This window comes from Cornus florida, unplaced genomic scaffold (assembly GCF_030987335.1).
Source record: "Cornus florida cultivar Cherokee Brave unplaced genomic scaffold, ASM3098733v1 CherokeeBrave_3.0.0_Hap2_Chr04, whole genome shotgun sequence".
Lineage (NCBI taxonomy): Eukaryota > Viridiplantae > Streptophyta > Magnoliopsida > Cornales > Cornaceae > Cornus > Cornus florida.
The window spans coordinates 4,086,025-4,110,936 of NW_026775574.1; the positions used below are offsets into that span (position 1 = coordinate 4,086,025).

The following is a 24,912-nucleotide window of genomic DNA, read 5'->3' on the forward strand; positions in this document are numbered from 1 at the left end:
TCTAGCTTCCCCAATCCTACTTTAACTCTGACTCTTGAGTACCGTTGTTTTGAAATTACCTTCCCATCTTTATCATTCATTGCATTCTGTCTCGCACAAAAGAAAAAAAATAAATAAATAAATAAATAAACGACAAAATATTTTTAGGGCAAATCATTTCAGCCTCCCCAATCGCCTCCATCTCTATTCTCATTCTCGACTCTAAACTTGCCCTCTCTTTCTCTCTGCAATTGCAAACTACAAAATCTACAAGAATCAGAAGTTCCAAACCCATATATTTCAGTTTATCTATCTGTCTACAAGAATCAAAAGTTTAAGACCCATATTGGCACATCTTAAAAAAATATTTCCAATTAGTGGCCATTATAAGTTTAATGTCCTTAATATTCTTCAATCACAAGAGTGTCACAACCCCACCATCACCACCTCAATCTCTTCTCCACCAAAAATAGTTTTTTCCATCAAATTTGCAGAAAGTTCAACCTTACTTGTACATAAACAAACACTATCAAAATGAAAAATCAAAGCAACAGAGTGGAAGGATGTTTCACATACCTTGCGAAAGCCACTGCTCACAACGAGCATCAAGTTTGCACTGCTTCAACTTTTCTTGTCTTTCTGTCATCGTTCTCTTTTTGTCGCCGTAAAAAGCAATAATAGTTGCTATATGTTGTGCTATATTTGGCATAAGATTTGGTAAAATTATATTTTGACAGTCGATTGGAGACCCCATTTTAAATTCACCTGCTATGTTTTGAGATTAACAGTCCATTTGGCAGCCCATTGGAGTTGCTCTTACATGACTATGTGGGTAAAACAAAGAAAGTGTGCAATAATACCCCTTTTTTTTTTTTTTTTTTGGGAAAGAGATCAAAATGCATCTGACGCATTTTTAAGGTTGAATTTTAGACTTTTTAGTACGCGAGACTAGTGTAATAAATACGTATACGTAAGTTCTATATTTTAATTTTTTTAAAAAGGATTTTTACATATAAGTGAGTATAACTAAAGTATATTACCATTAGGTGAGCGTAGTTTTAATATTTACAAATACATGAACCAATTTCTATTTAAACCTCTCTTGTAAGCTGAATTTATATTTCTACTCCTTAGGTTTATTTTATGCGTAACTTACCCAAAGAACAACTTTTAGAAATTCTAGAATTTTGCCAAATAGCATTAAGAAACTGTTATACTTCACTAGAAACCGGTAATACAACACATAGCCTTCGTCGAAGAATAGAAGAACATAGATCTAGAATTATTCTTATACAGAATATCCTATAAGCTAGACAACAAAGATTTTAATTAAGTTTATGAGTAGAATATAATTTAATAACTTAGATAACTATAAAACAACTAAGAGAAAATCTAGATTATATTAAAACCCAAATAGACTGGAATTATAGTCCAAATAATCTAGACAATTAAATTATATTAGTTGCTACTAAAGACATAAACAGTGATATAAAAAATATTTTAGAAAATCAAAAGATAATTATAGATTATTTAAAATCTTTGAAAACAGAAATCCAAAGAGTATTACAATAATTTTATGAGCACTAGTAATCCTAATTATCTAGCAGCATTAGCCGAAATTTATAAAATTGACAAAGACCCTGTAGGATTTACAAATTTTAAGACAGACGTACAATCATCCAATATAAATATTAGACAAAACAACTTTATAATCCTGTTATTACTCCAGTTATTTGAAAAAGTTAATAAACTCGAAGAAAAACTAGAAGTAATACAAGAAAGTATTCCTAGAGAATCTTCTAAAGAATTATCTGAACTATCAGATAAAATAGAAGATTTAAAGTTATCAACTAATTCTTTCTCAACTAAAACCACCAAGCATGTAAATCTTTTATAACCACATAGAGAATGACCATTGTCCTTAGAAAGGCCAAAGAAATAATGAGGGTAGAAGATCTATATGATAATGAGCACGATGCTCAAAATTATATAGAAAAAGGAATGAAGAAAGAATCTAATAAAGTTAATCTTTATTCTAATAATTTATTAAATTTCCAAAGCAAGATATACAATCATCTTAGCCAAAGACGGATAAGTGTAGTAAACAACTAGGTAATTTTAGATCTCATAACACCAGAAGCTTGTCAAGAGCTAAAAAAAAGTAAATTAGAACTCATGCATTTAGGCGTAATAATGATCGGAATAGTATGATTAAATATATCAGAAGTAGGAACCAGAGCACTCGCATATATTTATGATGGTCGATGGAATAACCATCAATAGGCACAGATAGCTAGCGCTGAAATAGATCTAGCAGCCAACGCAACCATTATAGGATGTATTCCTAATTTCACTATGACTACTTGAGAATTTAGTAAACATAGAAAAATAGTCATATCCACAAAGAGATATAATATGACCGGACAATATGAAAACTTATTAATAAATACTTTATTCATGGGAAAGACAGTTAATCAATATAATTTAAAGTTCAAAGCTTAATTCAGTGAAATAGTTAAACCTTTCAGTAGTAAATATGTTCAGATGATAGAAGCTAGAAAAGTGAGCAATGTAACCTATGAAGGAACGGAATGGGAATTGTCAAATCTTACTAAAACAATTAAAAAGATTCCCCAAAATAATATGATATATGTAAAACATAGTGGAGAAGCTAGTATAAGGTTTAGCAACTATAAAAGACAAGATAATTTAACAGATGATATCGAAGAAGAATTCTTAACTACTTTAGTAGAGATAGAATCTCCCGAAGAAATAAATGTCATATATGATAAATTAGAAGATGAAATTCTAGAAAAAATAATGTACGATTTTGACCATTTAAAAGAAGATGATTTACAAGATAAATATCCAGAACCTAAATACAAACTTATAAAAAACATTTACTTAAGACAAGGAAATAACGATGATATTAAGAAGAATATTCTAAAAATAGGATTTGAATACATTAAGAATTAAATGTAATATAACATAAAGAGAGAAAAGAACCAGATGGATCAGTTTCTCAGTCAGTTGACCAAGAAATGACTAACCAAGGAAAGACTAATGCCACAAGGAAAAACTAATGCCACATGTAGCACTAATACTATAAATAACGATTATACCACTGGACAAAGGTTAAATCCAACACGAGAAACCTATGTAGAAAATAGGAATATCCCAGACATGTACACATGGACCCAAAACCGTAGACATTACTATAATATACCAACACAGCAAGCAGGAACAATATTAGACATAGCACGACACGATCCCCAAGATTGGGCAAAAGTAATCGAAAATTGCGAACAAGATTGTATTAAGCAATCTGTTTTAACCAATTTTGATAATAAAACACAAGCACTAACCTATTGTGAAACCTTATTAAGTGGAACAATCCATGAATAGTGACAATCTTACAAAGTAACTTATCCTAATGATTATGCCCTTTTACGTGATAATTTTACGATTCAAGGTTTTACTAGCCTAATAAAAAAGGTGTTAGTTGGCGAAGATATATTGTTAAATGAGACCTTAATAAAGCAAAACAAAGTTTTACGTAATTTAGAATTACTACAAATTTGTGATTTTTGATAAATAAGGGATTATACTAATATGTTTTTTGAGTACTTCGCAGCCATAGGCAAAACAGGAGATATAACTCTAATAGATAGGTATCTTCAGAAATTACCCGGAAGTGTAGGAACTAAGATATGGGAAAAATGTTTAAAAAATCCCAGAAGAGATAGATTAACCATAGGAGATAGGGTAAATCATGTTTATAATATGTTAAAAGTAGAATGCAGACAATGTAAGGAATCCAAACAAATCAAAAAATAATTTTATTATACATGTAGGCAAATATATTTTCTACCACAGTATGGTTGTATGCCTCAGAAAATTTTCAATTATAAGCGTAATAAATCTAAAAAATATAATCTATGTAAAAGTAAGACCTACAAGAATTATTGTAATAAAAAACCTTATTTCAAAAATAACCCTAAACAATTTAGAAAGCGGCCTTGGTATAAAAGAAAAAGAATAAATAAAGATAACAATAAAAATAATAAAGAAAACAAGGACAATAAAGTAAACACATTACCCACAAAAGAAAGAAATTGTAAATGTTTTATTTGTGGAGATCTAGGACATATAAGACCAAAATTGTCCTTATAGATACAAACAAAATTCTATCAAAAGGATACAGGAAAAAATCAATATACTTCAAGATATTGAAGAACAGATTGAAGAATTAAATGAACTAGAAAGTATTTATGATTCCGAAGATGATAATGAAAGTATATATAGTTTCGAAAGTATAGATAGCAAATTCAATAATGATGAGGACTTTGAGCAAGGATTTCATTTAATGGAAGATTTCGTTTACACTATAAGCAATCCATCATGTCAATATACTTTTGTTAATTTTCATTTTTCATCTTACAATTGTAAACAATGTAATACATCTATTAAAGAAGGTCATTACAGTAAAGACCACTGTAAAACTTTATTATGTCAAGACTGTTACTCAAAATATGAAGATAAGTAAAAAGATACTCTAGTCGAATCTATAAATTCAATATATAAACCATCTAGTCTAATCCAATTCCCGGTAACATTAGAATTTAAAAAAAAAACTAGTTCAAACCTCAACTATGCTAGATACAAGAACATCTAAGAGTATAATTCAAAAGCATTTAGTACTTGAAGAATCCCTAATAAAGTTAAATTATAATGTTAATATAAGTCAATATAATAATAAAAAACTCTCAATAACTCATTGTGTTCAGAATATTGCTATATTAATTAGTAATGAAAAATTTATTTTACCACAAACCTATGTGGTTAATAATATTCCTAGTACTTATGATTTTATTTTAAAATTAAATTTCATAAATTCACTCACCGGATGATTCATGTATACCCCTACGGGTTTACAATTTTTTTAAAAAGGAACCTTTATTCCTTCTAACCCTCCTTATATTCCTCAGAAAAAAAAAAGGAGCTATTACGTATGTCAATACTTTACCATAACAGAAGAAACTACAGAAAACTTATTTGATGTAATCGAATTCTTAGAAGATATTTTTGAAGCATTAATGCTTCTCAGTCATCTAGATGAACCAAATATTTTCTGTAATAATAAAGCTATACTAATTAAAAATCCTAAATTAAACATATATAATCTTTTAAGACTACCTGAAACCACTGAAATTTTAGGAAAAGACCCCCAGAAACACTGGTATATGAATAAAATTGAAGCAAAATTGAATATAATAAATTTTTTCATAATTATAAAAACTCAAGATAATCCTCATACCCTAGATGATCAAGAAGAATTTCAAAAACAGATCAGAGAACTTTTATTACTCAGGGTAATACGAAAAAGTAATAGTAGACATTGGAGTCCAGCTTTTATGGTTAGAAATCATGCTGAAATAAAAAGAGGAAAAACTCATATGGTTATAAATTATAAAAGATTAAATAATAATACTTATGATGACAGTTATAAAATTCCTAATAAAGATGTTTTAATAAATCGAATACAAGATAAAAAATGGTTTTCTAAATTTGACTACAAATCAGGATTTTAGCAAATCCGTATGGCTGATGAATCCATTGAATGGACAGCATTCACATGTCCTGAAGGACATTATGAATGGTTTGTTATGCCGTTTGGATTTAAGAAACGCTCCACAAGAGTTCCAACGAAAAATGGATACCATATTCAATAAACATTCAAAATTCTGTTGTGTTCACATAGATGATATTCTAGCCTTCAGCCAAACTAAGGAAGAACATAGAAAACATCTTAAAATTGTACTAAACAAATTTATAACACAATGACTCATTATAAGTAGTAAAAATATGATATTAGAAAAACAAGAAATCGAATTCTTAGGTTTATTCATAAAAGAAGGAAAAATAGAATTACAATCACATATTGTTCAAAATATTTTAGATTTTCCTGACAAATTAGAAGAAACCAAATTATTACAAGCATTCTTAGGATTATTAAATTACGGTCGCAACTTTATTCCAAAATTAGGACAATTAGTGAGACCATTATACTCTAAATTATAAAAAAAAAATGGTCAAAAATATTTTAAAAGAAAAGACATAGAACTAGTTAAGAAAATTAAATCTTTAGTCACTCAGTTAGAATCCTTACACCTCCCACTTGAAAATAGTTATAAAATAATTCAAACAGATGCATCAGTACAAGGATGGACAAGTTTACTTCTTTAAAGACCTACAAAAAAATCTTCTCGAGAAGAAGATCAAATTTGTCGCCACGCTAGTGAAACTTTTAATAAAGCACAATTTACTTTGCCATCAACATATCCAGAAATTTTTGGAGTCACTAACTCTATTGAAAAATTTCAGATATTCCTCAATAAAGAATTTTTTATAGGAACAGATTGTGATAATATAGTTAAACAAAGCAAAACAACAACGAATGTCTGCAAAAAGATGGATTTCCTTTATTGACTGTATTACTGGACGAGGTTTTAAACCCATATTTGAATATGTCAAAAGAAAAAACAATTATATAACAGATATTCTATCTCGTTTACTAATTTATTGTTAAATTTTTACAGGAATGGAAAAGAGTAGCAACAACAGCTATAGCCTTATACCAGACACTTCTAATCCTCTTTTAATCATCCAAAACCCAACTCAATAATTATGCGCTAGACATAATCTTTTTCTTGACCAAAAACTTATTTTAGATAATATTTGGTTTTTTCGCAATAATCCCAATAGAACCCTTGTTAGAAATTTAAATACTTTAAGTGAATATTTTGTAACATCTAATCAAGCCCATCAGAATCTCCAAAAAGAACACCAAATTTTTATATCTCATTTTAAAAAATTGAATTTAGCTCATCAAAATGCGACAGCAAAACCTACAGCAAATCTAACCTTCTTTGAACAAAGGACTAATGAAGATAAAAATTTTCAGAAAGTTCAATTTTTACAAGTATAAACTAAGTATGCCAATCTATTACCCATCTTCTCTCCAACTTACAGAGAAATCCTTACAGCAAGTCAAGCTCTTTCCTGATGACATAAAAGAACTAATTCTTGAAGAAGCAAAGTCTGATGGATTTAGAGAATGAGTTGATATCCAAAACTACCTAAAAAACAACAGTCCACCCAAAGGAGCCCGATACAATTATTATTTCTTATGATTTATACAAAAAAATTCATACCTACCATAATTTATTAGACATAGACCTTGTTTTTTACTACCTTATTGATACAACCAGGAAAACCTGTTTTTCCCCAAGAACAACCAGATATTTCGTAAGCAAGCTCTTAGAATTAGGAATGGTCAATAGCATTTTTATACCAAAAGACACGCCATTAGAATATTTAGACACTTTAGGTAACCTTCCCAATCGATTAAACCAAGCCATTATTTTAGAACAAAAACAAACTCAAAATTTCATGCCCGAAAGTCCAATTCTTCTTTAAATCCACAACATTCCTCCAGAATGAGTAAAAAATGGAACTATAATTCTCGGACAACATCAAGTTTACATTCATTCCGATCCTACAGAAGTCCTAACCCTAACAAGACATATCGATTTTGTAAACAACTTTCATAATGATATTGAACCAACCACCTTTGACCATTTGATGTATTATAAAGCTTATCGACAACTTAACCTAAGTTATAACCCTGGTTTCAGACTTTTCAACCATAATATAAATATGAAAATTTTCATCAAATCCAGAATCCCCAATGTCATTTGATCTCTTCCAAAGACTGAGATATCTCCAGAGACTGAAAAAATAATAAATGAAGAAAAGGTGTTGCTTGAGAAGTACGAGATAGTTTACAGAAATGAAGGAACCAGCTCACTAGACATCTCACTAGATAGCGACACTGACAGAAATTTGTCTAATATGTCAGAAGTCTAAAGAGCATCCAAAGAAAAAGCAAATTCCCCATCAGTGTACAGACTCTCCAATAGTATCAAGACAAAAAGTAAGTCCAAAAGCATATTCGCCACAGTAGCTAAAAGCAACCAAGATCCACCGAAAGTAGATCCCAAAGACAAAAGTCAAGAACAGTTTAAAGATAAAGGTGCCCCGCAATAATTCAATGAACCTTATCTCTAAAGCATCTTGTATCTCAGCCATCTATGCCGCATCTGCAATCTCAAGCGTTGATCCATCTCTCAGATTACTCTATAAAAGGAAGCTTTTAGTTCAAGTAAAGATCATCGAGTTTAGAGCAATCAAGTTTAGAGCCATCAAGCATTTCAGCCTTCTACTATAGCTTCCTAGTGTGTTTTCTTTTGTGATTTCTTTTAGTGTGTTTCCTTTTGTAAAATATTGTGTGAGAGTATATCCATGTATAAACAGTGTGTATCCATGTATATTTTTTCCATTAAATAAATCATCCAGTTTGCTCTTATTCAAAAATTCCATTCATTTTTTAGTATTTTTCAATACTTTTGGGTAAAAGATTTCGGTTGACAAAAAGATCAAATATATAGATTTTATTTAGCCAGACAGTGTAGATCCTAGAATTTTCTTGAATCCAACCAGTACAAGCAGCCTTAGTTTTAATTTAGCAATTTCTTCTGTGAATTGACTCGAACTATTGGCTTGTTGGCCCGTTCTTACCGGTGTTCAGGCGTTTTTACAGGGCATTATCAGGTTCGGCAATCATTTCTGTGATTTAATTGTTAATTTTATCTTTATGTTATCTCTATGATATTACATGCTTCTATCTTGGTTCGATTGAATTTAATTTTGGTATCAGAACCTATAATGTTTCGTTAAATTTAATTTATATATAAGATCTTTTGTTTAAAGAAGTATATAAGTCCACATTAATCTACTGTGAAATTTTAATTTATTGTGAAAAAATTAAAAATATTTAATATCAAATAGTTTGTTCAGGGATCTTTTTGTAAGTTTATTACAAACGCTAAGGTTTTTATAAAATAAAAGTATTGTTTTGGGTCAATAATAATAATATAGTTTGTTGTGTTGTACAAAACAAAAAGTAGAGTTCATTTTATAGAAATAGTTTAGTGGTCCATCCAATTATTGAAACTTCGTGACCTTGACCTCATGAACATGTAATATATACACACTAAGTCCATGTACTGATAGTTTACCATTTTTTAAATAGTATTTTATAAATATTATTATTATTTGTACTTCGACAACATGCAAATTCCAAGTGGCCAAAAAATTTCACAGTTTGTATAGATGTAGAGAATGCTTGCAAGATCTGACATATTGTAACGCTAATTTTAAATTGAGAAATTTCTTTTAATTACTTTAAATTTTGTATGATCATTTCATTCCAGAGATTTATACAACAATGGTTGTAGCATGCATGAAGCAAAATACAGGTGTGATGGTAGTTAATATTAAAATTATTTTTCTTGCCTTTTTATTGTTTTATTTTTTCCTGCACAAGACTAAAATAAGAGTCGTTAAAGCGCTATTTGGCTAAGATAAATCGTGCCAAAATAACTTTTTATTTTTCTGCACGGGACTAAAAATATAGCGATTACGGCATTATTTGGCATAGTGTCTTAACAGTTAAAGTGAGAAAGATTCACATGTAAGATAGTGTCACGGACTAGGCACTAAAAATATTCCGAATTCGACGTAGGATAAGAACTCATTAGTCATTACATTCTGTTTCACTCACGTTGACCCATCCTGCCTACCTCATCCACCTTATTTGTTAATTTATTACGTTTATCCTTATGTCCATCTAAAAAAATTTCGAAATAGAAAAATATCAAGAATTAATTGTAGTCTAAGGTAAAATTGATAATGGAAGCCTGTATGGCCGTTCGGACCTTCAATGGAGCATGCTAAGTCTGTTGACAGATTTTCTGAATCGATCTCAAAGGGTCCATTTTTTTATCCAACAGGAGAAATGTTTTTTTATACTAAAAAAGACGTAATATCGATCACGATTTAGATATTAGAAAATAATGTTTTGATGGAAGCTTAATTAGTTCATGATGTTATGATATTATGCTAGATTGTTTTGAACTTCGGGTTACTAGTAATTGCCCAATGTTTAGTGCAAAATTACTACAAAGCCCTTGTCACCGTCGAGTGTAGGTTCCCGAACTCACCACATAACAATCCCGTCGACGCCATCACGTTCACTTGGCACGACGCCTTCAAGAACAAGCAGAAGGCGTTGCAGCAAAGCTTTCATCTAGAGAAAGCTGCTGTGCTGTTCAATCTCGGCGCTGTACAAAGTCAGATTGGGTTGTCTTTCGACCGGTCGTTGATCGTGGGGAGGCGCCAGGCTTTTCACTCGTATATGGTGGCGGCTGGGGCGTTTGCGTTCTTGAGGGACAATGCATCAATGAAGGCGTCAATGGGGGGTTCGACGACTCCTTACTACTGTTTGATTCTACTTAGAATTAATTAAAATAAATAACGCAACCACTACTTAAAATTTTGCATTTAATATTTGTGTGTTTTTCCCGATTATGTACTCGTAAATTTGGGCTAGGTATGGCATTCTAACTACATAGGCACTAAGATTCTAAAATCAATATGTTTGGTTTGGAATTTGAAACCCTAAGGTTCAGTCATGCCAATGAATTGGGGATTTTTTATGAGAGGGACGGGAGTTATGGACATGGTGTTGTGGGTTTTACAGGAAACATTAATATACAAGCAAACTGTGTGATTAGTTTTATGCTTTTATATGAAATATGATTATACACATGAATTTTTCGTTGAATCTGTCAATTATATCATTGTCATATGACGTTATTTTACCCCATTTCTAAAATCAATATGTTTGGTGTTGTGGGTTCTACCAAGATGAAGCTCGTTGCTAATGTATAAAGATTGTTTCGAAATAAAAAACTACAGTCATAGCGGATTTGAAATAACAGACGGACAAGTTTAGTATTATACACATGCTTTGTATACTTGCTCTCAGATAGAGTTTGGATGTATTTACTATAATGCAATGAGAAAATATTTTGGAGGTTTGTCTTGATGTTGAAAAAGGATTAACACAGCTCAAGGCTAGTATGTACTTGTTTTAATTGGAATGAGAAAAAAGAAAAAATACAGAAGATGGAGCCAAGCCTTCATTTTGGTAGTTCAGATATATGGGCTGCTGCTCATTTGGGTTGGCTATGGTCACTTGGTGCTATGCTGATACACTTTTAAGGCATTATTGGATCAGGGAGGTGCTGCATCATTCACTCTTTTTGATGTTTTTTCTTTTAAATATTATCCTTTCAAATTATATCCAAAATGCTTTAAAATGGTTGTGATCACAGGTTGGGCTCTATTATGAGGAAGCTTTGGCAGCGCTGAATGTTGCACCTCTCAACCAACATTTTGACAAGATGTGGATAACTCACGTCAAGTTGAAGGTGGCCTTGTTTTATGCCAAGGCATGCTATAGATATATAGTTTAGAGCTGCATGAGAAAGAAGAGATTGCTGAGGAAATTGCACGGTTGAAGTGTGGAATTACTGCTTTATCCAAGGCAAAGAAGTCATCCTCAAAGGGGACTGCACAGCAGCTTTTGGATGCAATGATTAAGTTGGAAGCCGCTCTAAATCGAAACCTGGAGAGGGCTGTGAAGGAGAATAATAGAGTTTACCTAAAGAGGGTTCCTGCAGCCAGCTCTTTAGCGCCTCTTCCAGCCTTTTCTGTTGTTAAGTCTCTGCCAATGAACAATGTCTTTGATGTGAGCACAGAGAAGATGTTTTCAAGTCTTGTTCGTGACAACAGTGCAAAAGAGGTAATTAAGTCGTTTTCTTTTCTAAAACAAGTAAGTGCAGTCCGAATGAAGCAATGTAAGGAGTGAATAACATTACCCTCTATGGTTTTTGTTTTATATATTTACAGGATATTACTTATCAAAAAAAATATATACTTACAGAATATCAATTAACATGTTATTAGCATTGTTACGAGTGTTGATTTTTGTTTCATCACTTGGTTTTTCTACTTCTTTATATGTTGGGATCATGGGAGACCTATGGAGTTAAGGGACTCATTTTGGTCGCTCCTTGCTTTTAACTATCTTCTTTTGAGAAATTATTTGTATTATTGTCAATCAGACATGGTCGTTCAACAGATTGTTTGATTATTATTTTTTATTCCTGGGTCTTGGCAACAAGCTACTTGATTCAGTAATTTATTCTCCTGTCCTACAACATTAGCTTGTTTAGATGTGGACTGCTTTATTAAGTTTCCCTTTTCCCCGTGTTAAATTGTTAATCGATTAATTTTTTTCAAAATTACTTTCTGTGTGAGGATTAGTAATTTAACTTTTTTATATGTATTAGAACAATTATGTATATATATATATATATATATTTATGTTGGGCCAAATTGTAATTATGTATAGTTAGTGGCCATTCTGTAATTAGCCCTTTCTTAAGTTTGTGTTTGTGTATGTTGTCCCTATTTCGTTAGGTTTGAATATGGTGAAATAATATAGCCTCCATTGAATCTTCTCTCTACTCTGTTACTTTACAATATGCATTGTGATATGTTATTTACCAGATAGAAGCTGCCCTACTGACATTGGATGCCAATGAAGATGCTATAGTGGGGGCCATGAAGCAGAGAGTGGTAACTTCATCCTTTGAGACTATAAACTGCAACATTATTTTGCAAATTTGTTTTCCGAGTATAATAATTAGCTTTTTGCTCTTCCTATTTTTATTTTTATTTTTATTTTTTTTCTGCATGTAAAGTCCCTTTCCAATTTCAATGCTACTGTTTCTTGTTTACTTGCATCACATTGTCAGAATATATATGTATATATCTTTCATTGTAAAAATTCAACAATTTTATTTTTAGGATTGTTAAAGTACATTCTTTTCTCTGCCATCATAGACATGCTTAAATTTAAAATTTTAATATAACTTGGGGGGCAAGGGCTACCTAGCTGTTGGTGTATTAGTGATGGTTCTTACTCTTTCGAAGTTGATATATCTTACGAGCTACGATGACATACTCCTTTAATTTTGTTTTAATAAATTCATCTCTTCTGCCCAGCTGTGATATGTCCTATGTGTCTACGTATTAAACCCGTGTTACTTTTTTCCTGTAACATTGTGTTTTATATGATGTTAATACTTCTATACCTTTCATTTCCTATGTTCTACATTAATCTATGACTTGTATCTAAACTATTCGCATTTTTTGTATTTCTTTGTACCATGTTATAATAAAATGAGAAGATGGACAAGTTTCGTAATCTTTTCTTAAATATGATTTTGCAATAAAAAATGATGATTGGCTTTCACACACATTAACAAATGGACTTATAATAATCAGCCTACATGACATAACATATTTTAATATGGTGGTGTTCTGTTATCAACTGTAAAGAAAAGTTGTTTCACGTTTTCAGTACTGTGATCCACCAAATCTCCGATCATGACGGTTCCGAGGCTGTTGGCTGCCAAGAATACCATGCTTGCTATCTCCAAGAAGAAGAAGGTGTCCGTGGATCTCTACCGTCCGCTCCGCATCTATATTGTATTCAATTATTCCGAAAGCATGGCACAAAAACTTGAAGAAGAGCTCGGAACCCTAAAGCAAATGCGCTCCGATATCGAAAGCGCCACCGCCGACTCTCTCAAAGGCTGCCGCGACCTGCTGCAAAATTACTACAAAGCCCTCTCCGCGGTTGAGTCTCGATTCCCGATCTCACCAGATGAGCAACACCTGAATGCCATCACGTTCACTTGGCATGACGCCTTCAATGAAAATCACAAGGCCTCGCAGCAGAATATAAACATAGAAAAAGCTGCGGTTCTTTTCAATATTGGCGTGGTGCACGGCGAGATTGCGTTGTCCTTTGACAAGTCGTCCACTGAGGGGAGCCGGCAGGCCGTGCACTTGTTTATGGTGGCGGCCGGGGCGTTTGCGTTCTTGAGGGACAATGCGTCGATGGGGAGTTCGGCCACCGTGGATGTTTCGGTTGAGTGTGCGGGGATGTTGGAGAGGCTTATGCTGGCGCAAGCACAGGAGTGTATGTTTGAGTATGTGATTGCCAAGGGGAGCACTTATGGTTTCTCTGCCAAAATCTGTAGGCAGGTTAGGTGGTATTGTTGTTTTGGAATACTATTATTTATTTATTTATTTATAAAGTTGTTTATAACAAATTTTTGCTATAGTTTGGAGGGTAGGGATGGTAGTAGAATCACAGTAAATAGATGGATTTGCACTAGGAAAAGTGGGACCAGCTTGATCTTGAGTATGAGATAGAGGTGAAGCAGGAGTTAATAGATGGATTTTCCTCTGTTTGCCTCTAAGCTTTAGGGACCCAAACCTTGCCTTTGAAGGTCTGGATTGTATAAAATTGGTTGTGGTGAAAATAATAATATAGCAAATTTTGTTTAATAGAGATTCTTTTTTTCATAGAACACCAAGAACAACTCCTATAAGAAATGCAAAATGATTCCTAAATGATAAGTTTATGGCACAAGTGATTCTGCTCCCGTTCTGATTTCATTCGTTTATATGATTTTTGTTTGGTTACAATTTAAAATTTAAATTATATCCAAAATACTTTAAAAATGGTGTGATCACAGGTTGGGCTCTATTATGAGGAAGCTTTGGCAGCGTTGAATGTTGCACCCCTCATCTAGCTTTTTGACAAGAGGTGGATAACACACGTCCAACTTAAGGCAGCATTGTATTTTGCTGAGGCATGCCATAGATGTAGTTTAAAGCTGCATGAGAAAGAAGAGATTGCTGAGGAAATTGCACGGTTAAAGTGTGGAATTCATGCTTTATCTGAGGCAAAGAAGTCATCCTCAAAGGGGGCTGCACAACAGCTTTTGGATGCAATGAATAAGTTGGAAGCCACTCTAAATCGAAACCTGCAGCCTTTGGACACAATGAATAAGTTGGAAACCATTCTAAATTGAATCCTGGGGAGGGCTGCGAAGGATAATTATAGAGTTTACGGAAAGAGGATTCCTGCAGTCAGCTCTTTAGCACCTCTTCCAGCACTTTCAGTAGTAAAGTCTCTGCCGATGAATGATGTGCTGGATGCAAGCATGGAGATGTTTTCAAGTCTTGTTCCTGACAGAACCACAAAAAGCTCGTATGAAATGCATGGTAATATATATATATATATATATATATATATATATATATATATATATATATATTTGTTTTCTTTTTTTCAAATTTAGATTTTCTGGTTGGGAAATATATTAACACTCGATTTTCCTCCACTTGATTAATAAATGAAATGACAAAATTGCCCCTCAAAATATTTTTTCTAATAATTGTGGAGTGAATGGTTTTTTTGATGGGTAATTATGTCGTTTTCTTTTTGAATGAAGCAACGTAGGGTGTGAATAACATTACCCTCTCTGGTTTTTGTTTTATATATTTACAGGATATCAATGGACATGTTATTAGCATTGTTATTAGTGTTGATTTTTATTTTTTTCTACTTCTTTATATGATGGGAGAACTATGGAGTTGAGGGACTCGTTTTGCTATGATGGGAGACCTATGGAGTTGAGGGACTCGTTTTGCACTATGTTCTTTTGGGAAATTATTTGTATCATTGTCAATGAGAGTCATTCAACAGGTTGTTAGGATTTTATTTTATTTTATTATTATTATTATTTTTTTTCAGTCTTGGCAATAAGTTATTTGATTCAGTGATTTTTTCTCCTGCGTTCCAACATTAGCTTGTTTAGATGTGGACTGCTTCATTAAGCTTTCCCTTTTCCCCGCGTTAAATTGTCAATCGATTAAGTGTTTTCAAAATTACTTTCTATAGGAGGATTAGTAATTTAACTTTATAAGATGCATTGTTTTGTGTTCTTTACCAGATGGAAGCTGCCCTACCGACATTGGCAAGGCCTATAATGTCTTTGGATGCCAATGAAGATGCTAAAATGGGGGCCCTGAAGCAGAGTTTGGTAAGTTCATCTCTCTGTTCTTGCGAATTTGTTTTATGAGTAAAATAATTAGCTTTTTGCTCTTTCTATATTCTTTTTCTGCATGTAAAGCCCCTTTCCAATTTCAATGCTACAGTTTTTTGTTTACTTGCATCACATTGTCAGGATATATATATATATCTTTCATAGTATAAATTCAGTTGTTTTATTTTCCCGATTGTTAAAGTATTCTTTGCTCTGCCATCATGGGCATGCTAACTGTTGGTGTATTAGTAATGGTTTTTACTCTTTCAAAGTTGATATATCTTACGAGTTACACTGACATACTCCTTTTATTTTGTTTTGATAAATTAATGCTGTGATATGCCCTCTGTGTCTATGTATTAAACTCGTGTTACTTTTTTCCTGCAGCAGTATCTTTTACATAATGATAATACTTCTATACCTTTCATTTCCTATGTTTCACATTGACCTAACACGTGTATCTAAACTATTCTTATTTTTGTATTTCTTTGTACCATGCTCTAATAAAATGAAAAGATGGACAGGTTTCATAATATTTTCTTAAAGATAATTTCGCAATCCAAAATGACAATTGGCTTTCACACACATTAACAAATGGACTTGCAATAACCAGCCTACATGACATATATTTTAATTAATTAATTTTTTTTTTAATCTAAAACACTGGACATGATGGTGGCATGATTATTTGTAATTAAACTTCAATGTATATGAATGGCAGTTCCTTTTCTCTGCTTTTATTGAATTAACAAATGGACTTAAAATAACCAGCCTACATGACATATTTTAATTTTTTTTTTTTTTTTTTTAATCTAAAACACTGAACATGATGGTGGCTTGATTATTTGTAATTAAACTTCAATATATATGAATGGCAGTTCCTTCTCTCTGCTTTCGTTGAATTAACAAATGGATTTAAAATAACCAGCCTACATGACATATATTTTAATATGGGTGTTTTTTAAAATCTAAATCACTGGTCGTGATGGTGGCATAATTCTTTGTAATTAAACTTCAATGCACATGAATGGCAGTTCCTTCTCTCTGTTTTTGTTGAAGGATGCCTTGAATTACATTGCTTGGCTGTTTTCGTAATGGCTAGACTCACATGATCTATTGATCTTATTAATAATTACACTTAAGAAATTAATATGTGTATGTTAGATTCTTTATTGTTATGCATTGAATGTAGAAATTGTATAATAAGAGTGATAATGGACATAGTCTTATTTCAATGTAACATGTTCGTTATCCTACGTGGGATGATGGGAGAAAAAGATTCAAACTAGATCAACCTTTCTCATTATTTCACATAAAGTTGCTCTTCTAAGACTGGGATTTGCATCTTCATGCTTGTCATCTTGAGTTTTACCATTGTACCGAGCAATGATCGTTATCTTGAGGTTGAAAGTATGGATTTTGAAACTAAAGGACTATTTTGTAAATTTTGCATCAATGCTAGAGATTTGAATTTTAGATAACAAATGTTTACTATGAAATGTGGAAATTCTATTGGACTGAATATAGGCATGTTAGAAGGGCATCACTACTTGTTTGAAAATATAACCAAGTGTGTTACTCACAATACTGTTGGGACAAATTTTCTTAATGACAATTGTCGGATATTGTCTTGTACAAAAACCAAATATGGTCAGGAAACAACCTCTATGTACAGATAAGGTTTGGGTGCATCCGATCCTTCCTATACCCTACAATGGCAGGAGCCTTGTGCATTTTGCTAACTCTTTACAAAAATCAAATACGGTAATGTATTCAAATATGAAATAAAAAAGAAATTTATTGTTATATGCTCATGTGTCAAAACTTTACCCAACTTGGAAACACCGCTACAAAGTTTTGTTGCAATAAGTTTGCTTGTTGACTGGTGGATTGGTATGGCTTAACAACATTTGGAAGACCAAGTTATTAACTGTAAAGAAAACTTGCGTATGTGCACAGATGCCTGTTACTAATGAAGTGTTTCATGCACATGGCATGCCCCTTTGCGCTCGATTAAGTATGAAAATTTGTGTTAGAACTAGCTTCCAATATTTTTCAACATTGAACAGAAACTTCCCTAAGCTAGTTGAGGAATGCGTAACTAAATTTATTATGTTACTAAAAGCAATTTGAACATGTCACATGTCAAAAAGTTTTTGATGTTATAATTAACTAGTTTTGACTTTACTGTCCATTTCATCACCTTTTTTTTTGGTAAGTAAAAGATTCATGCACCACAATTTCCAACCCGAACCCTCGACCTTCCATCTGGAAAGTAGAGTAGATACCAAAAAAGCTGTGGTTGTCTTTGTCTATTATACATACCGTGAGTGTTGCTACATCGTTAGTAGGTCTTACTGCTTAGAGTTTTCAGTATTTGTTCAGTTGTTCTTCTGAGTTGCTATGTTATTAGTTGAATGAACTAAATAAAATTGTTAAATTCAGGGAAAAAAAATAAATAAATAAAAATGTTCATAGGAGGATATACTGGGTAATAGTTCTTACAAATTAGTGAATAAATGAGAAAATGGATGAAATGTATGATCCTTTTCTTCACTTCATTTTTGTTAATTGCTATCATCATCATTATTATTATTTGGAAAGGTTATTCTTACTTTCATTGTCAGCAAAGTTACATTATTTCATGTGATTAAGTACCTTGCACAGATAGTTCCTTCAATCTTGCTTTGTTATATTTGCAGAGGCAGATAGAGACTCTTTGTGCTCAACAGGTACGTTTCGAAGATATGCTTAAAGAGATGAAGAGGAAGGTGTGTATAGTTTATTTATAATTTTATTGTTGTAGCATGGGTACAAGGCCACAAAAAAAAAAAAAAAAGGAAGAAGAAGAAGGGACTCCAATTCCATGAGATTTATATCTGCACTTTTTTCAAATAGAGGTGTGTGTATAGAGAGAGAGCACACTGAGAAACCACCATCTCAGTCATCATTCCATTAAACTGCTAAATCCTCATATCCATCACTGCAATACCATCTCCGGCTGCCTTCCTTGAACTTGTTCTAGATTAAAAATAGCTACCAAATCTGTCCTAAACCTTAATTTGGAGTTGTGAGAGAGATGGATAGCGCAGAATTTTACTCACGAAGAGGTGGGTTTTTATTGATGCATATGATATTTAGAATTCTGAATAAGATGATGAGATGGCAAAAAAATATTGGCAAGATGCCAACGTGTATGAGCATGCATGAATGTGAACCAAATTAAACATATGATTTTATCATGTGGGAGAAAGACATGCTCATTTGAATTAGTATTTTTACTTGGCAAGAGATGAAGCTTTTTGCAGAGGAATTATGTGCCATACTTTTCACTCTGAATCGATGTTAACCGAAATGTTTTTGTATTTGAGAACATTCATGCAGATTGGGTTAGGTTCGATCAAATATAGAACCCCACCACAAACTTGAGTAGAGTTTGAATTATTCCTCCATATTATCCGCTACCCAACTTCAGGCCTTGTGCGGGGCAGTTTGTTTCATATGTCGAGTCACATTGCATCCCTAATTCTAATGTGCATAGGATGTGCCCCCTCGGTGCCTATAAATCATTTACTTTTATCCAACAATGGAAGTGATTGATACATGTTGATTGTTTGAGGCAACATTTTTCTTTTCTATATTTTTTATTAATTTGTAATTTATATCATCATTTAAGGCATTTGATTATGACACAGAAGAAATTGTAATGGGATGCATTGGCCGCAGTGGATTTCTTCCCCTATGCCTCTATAGTTTGGGCTTTGGCATGATGGATTTCTTGGCTTAGAGGGGGTTTACGTATTTGCATCCCTTGGATTTGCTGGAGGACATCAAATGGCTCCCTTGATTATGGAGTTTTTGGGTTATTCTTTTGACTAGTTTGTCTTGCTTTATTGGTTGGGCATCTTGTCCACTCTTGCACATATATAATTTTGTTTTATAAAATGTCTCGTTTCTTGGTAATAAAATATTCTTCATGATCTTTGATGATTAGAATCCATCAAGAAGCATAGGGTGTCAATATATTTGTCCAATTAATCGAATACTGAATAAGAGACTTATTGGCCAAATATATATGCTATATGTTGCATTTTAGCCAGTTGATAATCCACGTCTATTTTATGGGTAGATCTATTGTTCTTTCAGCTTCTATGGATATTAACAGTGTTTAAGTTGGGATATAATGTCGTAAAACGGCCTTGGGTTTCTATGAACTATGCATCCAAATTCATAATTTTGGATAGAAAATTGCTGAGTGAATACAAGCAAGGATCCAGATTCTTAGTCAGTTGGTGTGAAAATTTTTTTGATACCAAATTTACAAAATAATTTTGGATTTGATCCAGATTCACTGGAATTGGTTTGAATCACTTCATTATTGTTGGGGCCAGCAAATAATTATTGGTCAAAAGATTCTTAACAGAATCTCATTTAATGATTATTTATTATTAACGTGGGACAAATTGTGAGCGAGTGAAGCCTCTTCCTGAGCTTCTACATCTTCTTAAACATCATGACTATCCAAACAAGAGGCGGAATGAAATGGCATCTGGTTATGTGATACAATTTTAGGGGGTTCCTCGTCTTATTGTGTCAAGATTCTTTTTCCTAAATAAACTTTTGAGGTTGTATTTGCGGATCATCATGCATTTCCTGCCTTTCTGCATCACTTTTACAATGGATGGAATAAAATCATCATGCATATAAACTATAAAGCGTCGTGCATTATTTCATTCCGGTTATTGTACGTGCTGCCTTTCTTTTAGCATGCAGTTGGTTAGGCTTATCGTATATTTGGTTTCAGGGTGATATCTCTCCTAAGTCGATGACTTCCACGGCTCTTATGAGGATCTCTGCAGAGAGGTGATAGCAAAGTTGGACCACATTTGTGAAGAAATTGCACAGAATATTGAGGCACATGAACAATTGTTAATGCAAATTCAGGTTTATGTGTTTTTTTTTTTTGCCTTGCATGGTTTTTAAATTTCGCCTTTTCTTCTATTGTGCTTGGCATAAGAAGAGTTGCACTATGTTTTTTTGCCTCTTTTACAGAGTATGGGGTTCCATCTTCTGAGAACTTGGTTGGATAAACAGCTCACCTATCTCTTGTACGAATTGATCCTTAGTGTTGAAAGGAAGAGCTATTTTTCCCAATTTGATTCTATTGACTCTTCAAGAATTGTCTTTGTTGCCGTTATTCATTCATTTTCTGCCTTGATCAACAGAATTTGGTTTCAAATGGTAGTTTTTGATCTGTTATATATTTAAAAAAATGCCTGTTAAGAACTTTATGTTCCTAAAATGATCTTAATTCCTGTTTACAGGCTCAAAATGATGACTTTGCTGCTATGTTCAATCTTGAAGATTATAAAAATAGGTCTTATTAATTGTAGATTGAGTGCTGTTACCTTTTCATATTTGTTCAGTTATTCATTTCTTGTTTAATGGGTATATATATATATTCTTGATTTTATGGTTCAGAGAAACAAGAAGCCCAGACAAGAGGAGGAGAGCAAAGAGAAGGACGGCCGGGAAATGACGCCACAACCAGCGGCGTCAGCAGTGGAAGGTGGTCGAGAGGAAGAAATTGAGTTCCCCCGCCCAACGCACTACAAAATCAGATAGTGCACCACATTACCCAATCAGAAACTATCCAATCCATACTCGGCACTTGTTCAACGACGAGAATCCCATTCCTATCCATCCTCCGCAGTTGCTCAGTGACAAGAATCCCAATGCTTGTGCGGTGATGTAAAAATGGGTTGATGTAAAATATCCAACAAACAAAAGCAGTTTGTAGATAGTAAAACATTACTTATACAAGGTAAATTAAAGGAGCAAGGCCACCATTTTAGATTGCCTGCTCAAATTCTATATAAAATCTTGCTTGATTGCTTCATTCTCAGGAGTGTCTCAGTACTTTGTGATTACACCATAAATATTTTTCAGTTGGAAAAGGTTGTCGTAGCCAATTCCAATTAGAAAGGTGGTATGCAAAAGCGTAATCATGAAGTAACATGTGGCTTCATTTGATGAAGCCATTTGGTACAAGATATGCAGTTGGAAAGACGTAGACTTTCCAAGTGGACACGTGGCAAACATATAGAAAGCCATGTGTACTTTTGACTTAGTCATCAAGAATGACAATTTCTCCACTCCTATAATATCTCATAGTTTGTAGGAGTCACTCCAAGAATAAGGCAACCATTTGCCTTATTTAAGTGAGGAGGTTGCTAAAAATCAGCAAAGTGGGTTGAAAACATGATGCATTTGCCAGAGAAAAATGAGGAAAATGTGGGACACGTGTCAACCAAAGAGGTAAGCAATTACATGCAATTGGAAAGAAATAAATTTCCAAGTGGACACGTGGCAGGCAGAGAAGGAGGCAGTTACATGCAGTTGGAAAGACATGACTTTCCAAGTGGACACGTGGCAAGCTTACCTACAAATTAGGGGCAGTTAGGAGATCGTGGCCCATTCCATTTGGCAGTTCTAGAACGTGGCTAGAAGATTTTAATTGGAACTGAACCACCAAAACCACTCCTTCAAAATTGAAATTCATGGGACATCATGTTCTTACACGTGTCAATATTATGAGAAGAATAAGGAAGACATGGGACACGTGGCAAGATCCGGACCTTCCAAGTGGAAGTTCTCAACTGCTGCTACAACTGCTGCTGGAATTGTCGACTTTTCATCATCTTGGCAATTCCAGAACGTGGGAGAAGGTTTGCAATCATGCATTCAACCACCAAGATCACTATTTATCAGTTATAATCATGAGGGAATATAGTTTTACACTTGGCAACATTTAGAGAAGGTTAGAAGATCATGGGACACGTGGCAGTCCGAAGTCAGTCCACGTGGAAGCTGCTGAAGTTGCCATATCAAGCTACTGCATGCATGGAAAACTCTATAAATAGAGCACTTAGAGCTAGTTTGCAAACCCTGTTCAAATCACACAACAAAACAGCACTTCAATTCCTTACATTCATGTATCTTTACATTCATGTAATTCAATTTCAATATGTTTAATTCAAGTCTTTCACTTATTATTCCTACTTTCCAGCACTTTATTTTGAAGTCCTGCACTTTCAATACCGTTTTCCTTTCCACTAGCCATAGTTCAGTCCGAAAGCCCTTTTTCAAGGCAAAAAGAACCCCTGAAGGTGGTAATTCCAGTCCTTCATTCAATCGCCTGATCCCTGCAATTTCCTACTAGATAGTTGTTCGGATACTCACTTTGGAACGACAGCAGTTCCTGGCACGCCGGATATCCACTCCTACTTTCCACTCTCCTGGAAAGTGGAACTAGCGCTTTTTCGCGAGCCGAACATTCTTGGCACGCCCGGCGGGACATCTAGACAGATTGTTCAATGGCCGGTGGAAGAAGGCAAGGCAAGTCTGTCCAATACCCTGCCGAACTAAAAGAGATGTAAGTCAGTGAACTTCCAGTGGAAAGTTCACGATTCGCACCTGATGAAAATGATACGGTGGAAAAATTTGCTCAAACAATGGCAAATGGACCCATCATGGACAACATCCGCATGATGGCAATGCAACAAGATAGGTTTGTGCAAGACCAAGCTAGAGTCGCCCAAGACTTAGCCAGAGTTGCGCAAGATCAATCCAAAGCTAGTCAAGACCATGCAAAAGCCGCTCTTGCTAATGAGCGGAAGTTAGAAGAGATAGTAGACCGAGTCTTTCAAAGGTTCGAGTCTATGTTGGAACGGACCCTTTGAAGCTCAAACTAAGGGTTGGCCCTTCGGCCATACAACTTTGAAGGGTCCCAATAGTTGGCCTTCCAAGTTAGTAGGCCGGCCATGTTTGTTGAAGGAAGTTCCTCTCAGCAACATGCAGGGCCACTTCCTCTAACTCAGCAACAGGTGCAGTCCCTTCCAATAGCACAAACTTATATTCCAATTGCGCCAGTGACGACTCCAGTGGCACAGATGACTGTTCCACAAGCTGCGCCCATACCACAATCCTCAAGCACAACAGAATGTTCCACTTGTGAACATTCAGCCAGCCGCACCTGTTCCAGCAAGGCCACCTATGGCCATTCCAATGGCGGTTGGGGGGCAACCTTTTCTAAGGGAGTCACTTCTTGACCAAGGAGGAAGGAACCGTGGCAGGAACAACTATACAGATGCCAACCCCTTGCTTATGGCGGGCGGGGGGCATCAAGTGGCTAATCAACCTCAAGGTTGGCCAGATAACAAGCCTCCACAACCTATGGCACTTGATAGAGGCCAATTTGTAGAATTCCTTCAACAAGAATTTGGCCTAACTCGAAGGGGTGGAAGGCCAACTTATAGAAAGCCCTATCCAGAGTTTATTGATGAAGTTGAATTTCCAAGGAATTTCAGAATTCCAGAGTTTGCAATGTTCAATGGAGAGGGCGAACAGTCTACCTTGGAACATATCATTCGGTTCACTGTTCAGTATGGAGAAGCAGCAGCCAATCCATGGCTGAAGGTACACTTGTTTCCAAATACACTGACTGGGTATGCTTTCAGGTGGTATTCCAACTTGCCAGCCAACTCCATTCAAAGTTGGCAGCAATTTGAGGATTTATTCCATACTCAGTTCTATAGAGCTGAGCTTGAAGTGTCCATGGCAGACCTTTCCAGACTTCATCAACTACTTGGAGAGTCTGTGATGAGCTTCCTTTCCAGATTCAGGCGAGCCAAGTTCAAATGTAATTTGTCTTTGCCGCCGGAAGAATATGTAAAGATGGCTGTGAACGGCCTAGAATTTGAACTTCGCAAGAAGTTTGAAGGCGTACAATTTCATGACTTGTTTGACTTGGCAGGCAAAGTGGCTAAGTATGAAGAGCTCTTTCGTGAGGAGTAAGATAGGAAGAATTCTTTCAAGGGCACCTATTATCGTGATCCTAACTATGAGGTGTATACCACTGAAACTGAAGGGGAGTTTGAAGTCAACGTAGCCGAGCTTAACATAAAGAAGGCTTACACTTGTGAGGCCTTGACAA

At 34.2% G+C, this 24,912-nt stretch overlaps 1 pseudogene; it reads left to right on the forward strand.

Moving 5' to 3' along the window:
- The first annotated feature begins 11,282 nt into the window (after window positions 1-11,282).
- Window positions 11,283-21,822, forward strand: LOC132302543 (vacuolar-sorting protein BRO1-like; annotated as a pseudogene).
- Window positions 21,823-24,912: the final 3,090 nt, after the last annotated feature.